This window comes from Electrophorus electricus, chromosome 19 (assembly GCF_041902795.1).
Source record: "Electrophorus electricus isolate QZ-2024a chromosome 19, ASM4190279v1, whole genome shotgun sequence".
Taxonomy (NCBI): domain Eukaryota; kingdom Metazoa; phylum Chordata; class Actinopteri; order Gymnotiformes; family Gymnotidae; genus Electrophorus; species Electrophorus electricus.
In genome coordinates this window covers 3,825,527-3,838,559 of record NC_137515.1, presented here as the reverse complement: position 1 = coordinate 3,838,559, position 13,033 = coordinate 3,825,527, and positions in this window count along the sequence as shown.

Sequence of the window (13,033 nt, the reverse complement as noted above, 5' to 3'; positions counted from 1 at the left end):
GGTTTATATGTGCTGCATCTACACCACTTCTATGTAAGGCTTCCGAGCCTTGACATTGGGTGGGGAAGCGAAAGGAAGGATAGGCCATTCTGTCTGAACATGCCCTTTACTGGAAGGGCTCAAAAGTGCCTTCATGTTTGTTACATATCTGAAGATGTCTCAGTCCTTTCTGGAATGGAACATCCCTGAGACATCTGGATATGGAACATACTCACAATTTATTGTTTATGCACATACCTTATCCTAAACTTTAAGATTATTAGGTTGATATTTACTGCAACCCTGATCTGACTTAGTAAATTCTTTGCAACTTGAAGGCATTAGACTGGCTACAATCTGTGGATTCTGTGTTTGTAAAAGTAACCTCTAAGTAGCTAAAGTACAAGAGATTCTGGTAGTTGTTTACTTTTGCCATATGCTGTACAATCCAAGATGCATGTGGTACTTTGTTTATGGTGTTATTTTTATTTATTTGTTTAAGGAAATACTGCAGTAGGTTTACAAATACTTATGAATATCTCTACTTCTTAAAAACGTACTTTAAAATAAATTCTACTCCGTCTACACCTGATTTTGTAACATGCTGCATACTGTGTCAAATTTGCTGAAGGACATATGAGACGATTTTGTATTGAGGTTTCCTGTAGCCTCATTTATTTTGGATGATTCATCACGAAATTAAATTCTCATGTTTTCTTGTCTTATCGTCAAGCATGAGACTTGAGTGCTTCAAATAATTGTATTTTATTTTACTTGCAAAACATACATTTACAGCAGAAAATAGTATTTTATGACACCTTAAGATAAGAATAATAACAAAGTAGGTTAGTATCATGCATATAAATATGTGACTTAACAGACACCAGATAATCTACAGTTGTTCAGCTCAGTTCAGTTATTATTCATGTAAAAGTAATATGGAATATCTCTACTTCTTAAAAACGTACTTTAAAATAAATTCTACTCCGTCTACACCTGATTTTGTAACATGCTGCATACTGTGTCAAATTTGCTGAAGGACATATGAGACGATTTTGTATTGAGGTTTCCTGTAGCCTCATTTATTTTGGATGATTCATCACTTTACTGCTTGATTAATATTGCTCATTAAATAGAAGACAGGAGTCATAAAATTAGATGTGATTTGGCTGCTACCTTTTTTATAATTTAGGAAAACCTAATCAATTGTCTAAAGTTGTGGCACTGGGTTTCTTTTGCACAAGAAGAAAATCATGGACAAAGTATAGAGAATTATTTAATTAACTGATAATTAATTAGATAGTTTTAAAAAATGCAAATGTAATAATAACTTATTAATTGCAGTTTATTTTCTATACCTCCTTCCTTAAAACAACAGACAGAAACAACTGCACAAAAAGTATTCAGTGATGAACATCTACAGTTGTAACACATTACAACACACAGAGACGTCTGGGAGGAGGGAGCCGTGCCGTGACAACAATGTTTGTATAAATTCAGATGAAGACAGATAAACTCTGTATTACTGAATTATTTCCACAGTAGTAATTTTGTGTATACTAAATTAATGGTCAAAGAACAAGTAGGTTGGCTGTAGAGTCTGTTTGCTACTAGTGGAACAAAATCTGTCATTATATCTGGATGTTGGAAATGATCTTATGAAATTTCCCAGGAGAGTTGTGATGTCATTCTAGTACATTTACACTCAATCACAGACGTTGAAAACTTGATTGTGTGACAATAGAAGAACTACAGAAAATCCTGAGGCTGTTCCAAGGGCGATTTAGAATACATTCATGCATACACTTGACAGATAACAAGCCTCAGCATGACAGAACAGCATATGTCTCCATATATGGTTATTTTTCACTTTATACAAAATACTGCACAGTGATACTGAATTTCACCCCTGCAACTGATGCCAGTAACAAGTATTGAAGCACAGGTATCTATTAAATTGGAAGATGATGTCAGAGAATATGAAATTTAAGTAATATGAAGAATAACTGTGCAATACAAGTTTTAAAAAAAAGCTTTTTCTTCTGAGTTGTGTGACTGTTCACGTATATTCTTAAAACAGCATGTGTCGCTGTATTTGGTTAAAAGTGCTGGTATTACCATTATCTGTTGTAAGGTAGATAGAATTTATAGAATAATCCATAGAAAACACCTAGTTTTGTGTTTATTCGGTTAACATTTCTGGAAGTAGCACACACTGAAGCTTCTGTTTTTTTTTAACTATATCCACTGACGAGGTAGCTAGAATAGGAAAGAAAACAATTTTATTTAACAAATTTCTACTTACATAGTAACAGACTGTTTTCCTACTTACAGGTATGTATGTACTTATTGTCCTCCAGTACTTGTTGAGGTTTGCATGTGTTTGCATGCGTGTGCGTGTGTGTGTGTGTGTGTGTGTATGCATGTGTGTGTGTATGCATGTGTGTGTGTGCGTGTGTGTGCGTGTGTATGTGTGTGTGTGTGCGCGTGTGTGTGTATGCATGTGTATGCATGTGTATGCATGTGTGTGTGCATGTGTGCGTATGTGTGTGTGCGTGTGTGTGTGTGTGCCTGTGTGTGTGTGTGTGCATGTGTGTGTGCATGTGTGTGTGTGTGTGTGCATGTGTGTGTGTGCGTGTGTGCGTGTGTGTGTGTGTGCGCGCGTGTGTGTGTGTGTGTGTGTGTGTGTTCAGTAGAGAAATGGGCCATGCCTGTGTACCTCTTTACTGAACGGCTGCAGTAACTCAATGAATCATCCTTGGAAATTTCTCTGCCACTAATGTGATACTGATGTTCATTCATAATCTCCTTTCATCATAGCTATAAAAATCAAAACCATTGATGAATAAAAGTAGGTGTTGTATGAGACTAATTGCCCAAAAGGCCATGAACATCCACCTGAAGAGCTACTGGTTCATGAAGATCATGGTCATGCTTGCCTTGTGGTAACAGAAGACAGCGTCTACTTTGCAACCTCGTCTACTTTGTCTCACTGGAGTGAGACAGACCCAGCGAGCGGCTAAACTCGTGAGCAGCCACCAGGAGCAGAATGTGGCCTGAAAAGAGTAAAAGGATAGTCCATCAGTTTCTTCCTACTTTATAGTTCATTTAGTTCAGTGGTGATTTGCAAGCCTCACCGTTAGTTGAACGGAAGGTGAAATTTTCATCATCATCAAAGTGTGCATCTCCTCCAATGCCAGCAGAGGTAGCAAAAGAATGAGCCAGAGTGCCGTCTGGTCCATCAAAGGGGAAGGAAAGTTTTAACATTAGAGGATTTTATGGCCTGGACAATTTACATCTTTGTTATCACTATACGTTACTAAGTTGACAGACCTGAAAGGGTCTCAAAACTAAGCCTACAGTGAGCCTACATGTGGACAAGTAAGTACTTTCTCAGTTAGCAAGGTCTGCTACATAAGAGCAAGTTAATACTTCATTTTAGCATTCATCTAGGCACAAAAATACTAGACATTTTCTGTGGTAATAACAGGCTGTTTAAAGTTTTTTACAGGCTTTTACTAACTTTTGGCAGTGCATTTATAAGACTTGACTTCCTTCAGTCTGTGTAAGAAAAACTAGTCATGTTCTCAAGATAGTCGTGTTAATGAAGTTCATTGGTCTTCCATTTCAAATCCTTACCAAACGTGCTGAGTACTGAGCAACATCTGGAACTCCACAACAAGGCTTCTTCATCACATTTAGGCTTAAATCCTTTAAGCCCAAAAAACATCTGCATCTCAGCAATTTTGAAACTCATCTCATCAATGCTTGCTTTGGAAGCAGTTCTAGACTGTTCACTCATATTTTAGAATTTCTTCAGGTAATTCAAGTAATACACCCAATAATGAAATACAATTTAGTACGAACAGTTTCTAACATCCTGAATGTTAACAGAAATGTTATTATATTTATTATTATATCTCATTCTAGAGTGTAAAGTAATATTTTACACTTCATAAATGTTACATTACCACTGCAAAAGCAAAATCTTGGACCTGAATGAACAGTCATCAGGCCATTGAGGAGGTAGAGCTTGTAGTGAGTCTTCATGTTGCCTCCATAAGGATCCACTCCTGCTTGGATTGCACTCAGAGGGATGGAGGCTTAATACACTTACATTTACATCTTTATCTCATTTGTCACCATAGCTTGTGGCAATACTGACCAGTTGACCAAGATTGATGTATCTATGAGCTACAGTTTTGTAAACAGAGGTGGAGAATCAGAAGAAGAAGAAAAACAATTACAAGAGGGGTCCAGCACCTATGGTGCTTTATCAACTAAGAAGAAAAGCCCTAAGAAATACAACTAACAAATACAATAGTGTTACAGCACCTAAGTTGCTTGCACCGTTAAATATCGCTGCCACAGTCAACGAGCCTTTCCTGACGTGACTTGGCACATGCTGGCACTTAAGCACAATTTAACCAGTTGTTTATGGTAAGGCCTGCTATTGGAGATTGACTGTTATGTGTCATTCATGATAGACATATTTAAAATGACTGACAGAGAGGATTAGCCCTGATTAAAACACTATGGGAATGACTCATTTTTCAGTTTCAAATGCATGTTTATATCTTATAGTTCCACTGTGACATGAATAAGAAGGAGCAAAGTGCAAGTGCAGAGTAAGATCGTCTTTACTGATGCTCAGATACAAAATTGAGACACACAGACACACACACAGACAGAAACAACTGCACAAAAAGTATTCAGTGATGATCATCTACAATTGTAACACATTACAACACACAGAGACGTCTGGGAGGAGGGAGCTGTGCCGTGACAACAATGTTTGTATAAATTCAGGTGAAGACAAATAAACTCTGTATTAATGAGTTATTTCCACAGTAGTAATTTTGTGTATACTAAATTAATGGACAAAGAACAAATAGGTTGGCTGTAGAGTCTGTTTGCTACTAGTGGAACAAAAATATGTCATTATATCTGGATGTTGGAAATGATCTTGTGGAATTTCCCAGGAGAGTTGTGATGTCATTCTAGTACGTTTACACTCAATCACGGACGTTGAAAACTTGATTGTGTGACAATAGAAGAACTACAGAAAATCCTGAGGCTGTTCCAAGGGCGATTTAGAATACATTCATGCATACACTTGACAGATAACAAGCCTCAGCATGACAGAACAACATATGTCTCCATATATGGTTATTTTTCACTTTATACAAAATACTGCACAGTGATACTGAATTTCACCCCTGCAACTGATGCCAGTAACAAGTATTGAAGCACAGGTATCTATTAAATTGGAAGATGATGTCAGAGAATATGAAATTTAAGTAATATGAAGAATAACTGTGCAATACAAGTTTTAAAAAAAAGCTTTTTCTTCTGAGTTGTGTGACTGTTCACGTATGTTCTTAAAACAGCATGTGTCTCTGTATTTGGTTAAAAGTGCTGGTATTACCATTATCTGTTGTAAGGCAGATATAATTTATAGAATAATCCATAGAAGACACCTAGTTTTGTGTTTATTTGATTAACATTTCTGGAAGTAGCACACACTGAAGCTTCTGTTTTTTTTTAACTATATCCACTGAAGAGGTAGCTGGAACAGGAAAGAAAACAATTTTATTTAACAAATTTCTACTTACATAGTAACAGACTGTTTTCCTACTTACAGGTATGTATGTACTTATTATCCTCCAGTACTTGTTGAGGTTTGCATGTGTATGCATGCGTGTGCGTGTGTGTGTGTATGCATGTGTGTGTGTGCATGTGTGTGCGTGTGTATGCGTGTGTGTGTGCATTTGTGTGCGTGTGTGTATGCGTGTGCGTGCGTGTGTGTGTTTGTGTGTGTGTGTATGCGTGTGTGTGCGTGTGTGTGCGTGTGTGTGTGCGTGTGCATGTGCGCGTGTGCGTGTGCATGTGTGTGCGCGCGTGCGTGCGTGCGCGTGCGTGTGCATGTGTATGCGTGTGTGTGCGTGTGCGTGTGCGTGTGTGTTTGTGTGCGTGTGTGTGCGCGTGTGCGTGTGCGTGCGTGTGCGTGTGTGTTTGTGTGCGTGTGTGCGCGCGTGTGCGCGTGTGTGTGCGCGTGTGTGTGCCTGTGTGTGTGCGTGTGTGTGTGTGCATGTGTGTGTGTGTGTGTGTGTGTGTGTGTGCATGTGTGTGTGTGCAGGTGTGTGTGTGTGTGTGCGCGTGTGTGTGTGTTCAGTAGAGAAATGGGCCATGCCTGTGTACCTCTGTACTGAACAGCTGCAGTAACTCAATGAATCATCCTTGGAAATTTCTCTTCCACTAATGTGATACTGATGTTCATTCATAATCTCCTTTCATCATAGCTATAAAAATCAAAACCATTGATGAATAAAAGTAGGTGTTGTATGAGACTAATTGCCCAAAAGGCCATGAATGTTCACCTGAAGAGCTACTGGTTCATGAAGAACATGGTCATGCTTGCCTTGTGGTAACAGAAGACAGTGTCTACTTTGCAACCTTGTCTACTTTGTCTCACTGGAGTGAGACAGACCCAGCGAGCGGCTAAACTCGTGAGCAGCCACCAGGAACAGAATGTAGCCTGAAAAGAGTAAAAGGATATTCCATCAGTTTCTTCCTTCTTTATAGTTCATTTGGTTCAGTGGTGATTTGCCAGCCTCACCGTTAGTTGAACGGAAGGTGAAATTTTCATCATCATCAAAGTGTGGGTCTCCTCCAATGCCAACAGAGGGAGCAAAAGAATGAGCCAGAGTGAGCCTACATGTGGACAAGTAAGTACTTTCTCAGTTAGCAAGGTCTGCTACATAAGATCAAGAATCAGAAGAAGAAGAAAAACAATTACAAAAGGGGTCCAGCACCTATGGTGCTTTATCGACTAAGAAGAAAAGCCCTAAGAAATACAACTAACAAATACAATAGTGTTACAGCACCTAAGTTGCTTGCACCCCTAAATATCGCTGCCACAGTCAACGAGCCGGTCCTGACGTGACTTGGCACATGCTGGCACTTAAGCACAATTTAACCAGTTGTTTATGGTAAGGCCTGCTATTGGAGATTGACTGTTATGTGTCATTCATGATAGACATATTTAAAATGACTGACAGAGAGGATTAGCAATGATTAAAACACTATGGGAATGACTCATTTTTCAGTTTCAAATGCATGTTTATATCTTATAGTTCCACTGTGACATGAATAAGAAGGAGCAAAGTGCGAGTGCAGAGAAAGATCGTCTGTACTGATGCTCAGATACAAAATCAAGACACACATCAAAAGAATAGCACAAGCACAGAGAGCACTCATCAGAAGTCTCTTCAGGTTTCTGGATAGCACTGAACCAAAATGCATAGCACTTGAGGAGATCTATTATAAGTAGGAAAGGTGATGAAAGTAAACAATAGTTTGCAAGCCTTCAAAAACACATGCAAGACTTTGTTTGGGAGGAAAAAGTAAAAATGTATGTCCTGTATGTCTTGTATTTACTGTATATCTCCTATACTTTTCCGATATGAAAAAGAAGTACTATATTCTACTTTATAAAACTAAAAAAATAAGTGTAGAACATGACATGGAGTCAGATTCGTAGAAGTAGGCTACAAGGGAAAATCGATTTGTTTCCAGTGTGTTATGAACCCCAGGAACAACCCTCATCCCCGCACAGCCACACCTGCTCGTGCACACCCCCGATGTGACTCACCGGAATTCTAGCACACACCTGATTCCTATTCCCCTCATTACCAACCCCTTTATAAGCTTCTCCTCCCCGCATACTAGTCCCAAAGTATTGCTCCTATGTGGCGTACGAGCGTTTCCTCATCCTGTGTGGTTTCTTGGTTATTGACTCCTGCCTGCTTTCTAGACCTTGTTTCCTGCCTGACACTCGGACACCTCCTGAATGTTACCCCGTGCTTTGACCCCGGACCGACCTGACCATGCTTACCTGTCTTTCTGCAAGTAGGAGTTTGGTTGCTAAAATAAAACCTATGCAACTGGATCCTCTTCTCGTGTGTGCAATGATTACACAGTGGCAATGACACACTCAGTGAATATTTGAAATTTTATGAGCATGCAGTATCAGAGGGAACAGCATGGACAATAGAATGGACTCTTCTAAATGGCAAGAGTATCAAATTTAAACATGACATAGGTGCTGAAGTTAATGTCATTTCTGAAACAGATTTCAAGAGCCTGCAACCCAAAACAGCAATAAACCCAAAGTTATTGCTGTCCTGCAACCAGTTTCTCCCAGCTCCCAGTTTCTCCCAGTTTCTCCCAGCTCAGCCAACAATCAATATTACTACATTTCCCAGAATCCTGTTAATTGCAAGGAGCAACATTCCACCAGTCACCGATGACCGATCACTTACCCGTTCATCCTCACCTGACAACTGAATTCACCTGTTCCCTATTATCCATGCTTATTTAAACCTGTCTGTTTCTTAGTATCACTTCAAATTATTCTTCCTAGTGTGTACTGAGTGATTGTCTTTGCATGTATTGTGCTTTTGATCCTATTGTGCTTTTTGGACTTTTGCCTATTGTCTTTCCCTTTGGATTTGTCTGCCTGGCTGTATTTCTCTCCCTGGATATTGAATTTTTGGACTGGTACTCTATCTGATGTTTTGAATTATCCCTTTAACTACATCTCTGCAATAATAACTTCTTCCTTTCATCCTTGAGCAGGACAAGTGGCGGGTTCGACATGTGACCTGTTGATTAGGGTTGAGAAATGATTGCTCAACAGCTTCAGTTGCTCAAAGGCTTCAATTGCTCAATGGCTTCAGTTACTCCTCAAGTTCTTGTTTTGGAGGAGCAAACAGTTTACCAGGAGCTCATGGCAGAATATAAGGATCAGTTTCAAGGATTAGGTTGTTAACCAGTAGAACACACAATGCAAACTGACCAAAGCATGCCACCGGTCATATAAGTTTAGCTGCCAGCATCCTGAAGATACATCTGGCTTGCTAAAATATTTAGCATCTGCAAACTGACATTATTCTACTCTTGTTGGTCCATGTAGAAAAATCCATGTAGAAAAATACTATTTGCTCTCCAAAACTAGCTGAAGGCAGACCTGGAAAGAATGGAATGGCTCAGTATGTTACAGAAGACTGATGGTCTTACAGAGTAGATTATCTCCTAAGTAATTATGGACATAAAGAATGGAAAACTGAGAATATGTCTAGACCCCAGATATTTTAACAAAGTAATTACAAGAGAACATTGTATATTCTCATATTTTAAGTTTCTATTAATTAGTAATTAACTGTTTTGTTTCCTTCCCAGATTAGCTGCCCAGTTATACTCATTGTACTGACTTGATGGTAAGTAATACGTAACACTGTTATAAGCAGTGGAAAGATGCAGTTTTGTGTAATAATTTATTTCTCTTTGTGTTTACAGCAACACAAAATTATCCACTTCTACACATGAATTCATTCAAATAAGTTATCCACACATCACATGCACATGTAACACTCACACAAGTGCCTTGTACCCAACAATGTCAAAATAACCAATAAATCTATGGTTGGCTAAATATATCTCTGAGATCTGTTCTGACCCGCCTAAAAGGCCCACCAAACTGTCACCCACTAGATTGTGCACTCTTCTTCACAACCAATGATTGATGGGGTTATTTGGTAGCTTGATATTGTTGTGTACTGCTTTGTCGCTAGGGTTTCTCCTGAGTGCTTCATCAGATCCTTACAAGTCTGTATAGCTTTCTCTTCTAATCCTTTTGACAATAGGTGACAGGTTGCAGTGCTTCAATAGGGTGAGTGTTTCAATTTATGGCCACAAACCCCTTGCTGCCATTACTAATAAAACACTTTGCATAGTGTGACAATCATTTCTGGAATGCCATGAATCCTGAAACAATGTATAAGTTCACATGGTACGCATCATGGTACGCATGGTGCTTTCCTGTGTTCATGACATTGCAATATCAACATTCATCTGAGGCCGCCATAGATAGCACCTAGCCAGGACTTTCATTCTTGTTATGCCTTCTCTAATATTGATATGGGTTCCCAAAAAGACACAAACATCTTGTCCATTCAGCTCAGGTTGTCCCTTTTGGAAAGGTATACACCCTGGTCCCTCTAGGTGATCACACCAATGTAATGGTGAGCGGTAAGGCCGCGGGCACGTGTATGGAGAAGAGCAAGATTTATTAGGGAAAAATCCAGAGTCGTAGTCGTCAGAGTAGCCCAGGGTCATAGCCCAACATAGAGACTCCGAGAATACATAACAAGATCAAGGGCTAGGAAGTAACACACGGAGATAAGAATTACACAAATGGCTAGAGTAGTAAACAAACTAGACTTACTTACAGGCTTATATAAACAGAGGCTTCAATAAAGATTGAACCTACTTACATACATACAGACTTACATCCAATGAACAGCCAAGACACTGGGAACAACTTAACAAGGCGAGAAATGAGGAACAGGTGAAAGTAATGACAGGTGTGGAAAACAAAACTAAGGAATGGAACCAAACCAATACACAAGAAAGGGGAAACCATGGAACATGGAAGCTAGGAGGGACCAATTGTGACAGCCGACCTCTCAATAAAAACTCACACACTCTGGACAGAATTGTGTCTGTAGCTATCCATCTCCAGAGTTGAGGTTGTCTATGGACTGAGTTTCTGCTCCAACAATACATGCTGTAGAAGTGAAGTGCTTTGAACTGATGAGATTAAGATGCCTTTATTGTCACAATTATACAAAGAAATTGGGGGGCCAACTCCAGTTCAAAGCTATCTAATACAAGTGTAATCTAACAAATTTAAGACATTCAAACACAATGATTATTGCACTTAAACACAAATTCTTTCAAAAGATATTGCACTCGAATATAGACATTAGTCGTGAGTTTATATAAAATTGTTAGGAAAATAAATATTGCTTCAAGTGTGATAAATACTTTAAAAGAATATGAATATTTTTTACTGTAAACTGTTCTCGTCATTATTCACCTCCTATTCAGACTATATTGGTGGAGTTTAAAGTTCAGATGGCCCAGGGAAAGAAACTGTTTGTCCAGCACTTAATTCTCCTGTACCATCCACCAGAGGGTAAAAGATTGAACAAAAGATGGTCTGATAGCCCTAAATGTGGAAGGGGTACAGCTTTGTATGCATGCTTTAAATTGGAATATGATCAAGTGTGCTTTCTGCCCCTGAGTAGATCACTGCACATAGAGCATGAATTTGGGAAAGACTGTCTTTAGACATGCTTGATTAAAATCCCCAGCAACAATATGCACTCTCTAGATGATCCTTTTGTTGTTTATTTATAATGTCATGCAAATGAGTGAGAGCTATGCTAATATTAGCATCTGGTGAGATGTAGGGGATCTTTGGGTGTAGCCAAGTTTCTATTATAATCATCACACAGTATTTGAAAACATAGGTGCTTGCAACTTTATGAACTTGAACAGGTATATGAACTGTACTTGTGCAAAAGACAAATAATCCAAAATACATTTTTTTTGTACTTCATTATTACCATTTTAAAAGCATTACTTATTTTTTAAACAAATCTTTTATACATCTACCACTAAAAGAGATGACACTAGATGTCACAGGAGGCCGATCTCCCAGCAGGAAGGAGACGTCCACTCGTGATAGCGATCGCTCCATTTCCCAACCTCGCTCCCATACCTGGAGTATTGATTGTGCGCACCTGTTCTCGCTAATTGTGTGTCTATTTAAACCCACAGGTACACGAAAACGTCGCTGCGCTGCCTTTAACCCGGGGATTACCTTGTGTGTTTTGTTAGCTTTTAGCTCTTCAGTTTCTTTATTATCTATGGATAAATTTATCTAGGTATCAGCATTCATCCCTGTATTCTACAGTATTCTAGTTCATTGGTATGTTTAATTATAACCTACTGTACTGTACTTGGATATATTCTATGAGTAAATGACAAAGCACTTTTGTAAGTCGCTCTGGATAAGAGCGTCTGCGAAATGCCGTAAATGTAAATGTAAAACGCACTTCCCCGCAACCCCGCCTCTCCCTTTCTCTGAGCCACTTGCGTCACACTAGATAAGAAACTTCACCAGACATTACATTCAAACAGACCTTTGCTCCAAAAATGCAATCTCCATTTTTTTTTTGGCTTTCAGGGAATATATTTTAATATCAGTAGTTTAACTACAGACAATGTAAATCCCCATTTTTAAAGCAAAGCTCACTTGAAAACTACAGAGTGCTATCAAAGTTTTGAGTAGTTAAGTAGGCTACTTGTGATGAATTAAGTATTAAATATATGTTTTTAAATAGATAGACCTTTATCCATTCCTCCAGGATGAATAACGTTCCATCTAAAATTTTAGTTCTGAAAGACTTTAAAAGGTGATATAGTTAGAGTCCACATATAAACTACTACTAAACCATCTAATGATTCAGATAGTTCAAGTATGTGTATGTTTGTGTTTAAAACAAAGACGTCACTTCTCTCCGTGGAATTTTTTATGGCTTTACTGTTCATGGATAGCTAATAAAATAATGTTAGCAAGCTAAAGAAACAAAGTTAACAAGATTATTCAGTGAATAGCTGTCTAACAAAAAAATACATAACATGGGTCCTTAATAAGCTGTATTAAACACAGCTGTATACTGTTGTCTCTATCCCAGAGGCAGCTTTGCCTTTAAATCCTTTTCGGTTTTCTAAGTAAAGATATTTAGATTTAAGATACTAAAAAATAATGTAGTAAAATAATGGCATATTATATCTTAGTCATATGAAAAGGGTACTTTTGATATTCCACTTATGTCCAATAGTTTTGAGACTAGCACAAATTTTGGTTTTCACAAAGTGTGCTGCTTGTTTTTATGGTGGCAATTTTTATTAACTCTAGATTGTGACGCATGATCACATGAGTTGCAAGTAATTGCAAAGTCATTCCTTGCCATGAAAATTAATACAAACATGACTGCATTCCAGGCACTGCATTTCAGCCCTGCCACAAAGTGGCCTGCTAAAATCATTTCAGTGATCTTCTCGTTAGCTCAGGAGAAAGTGTTAACGAGGACAAGGCAGCTGATATCACTCTGTCATGCTGATTAGAAGAGCAGACTGG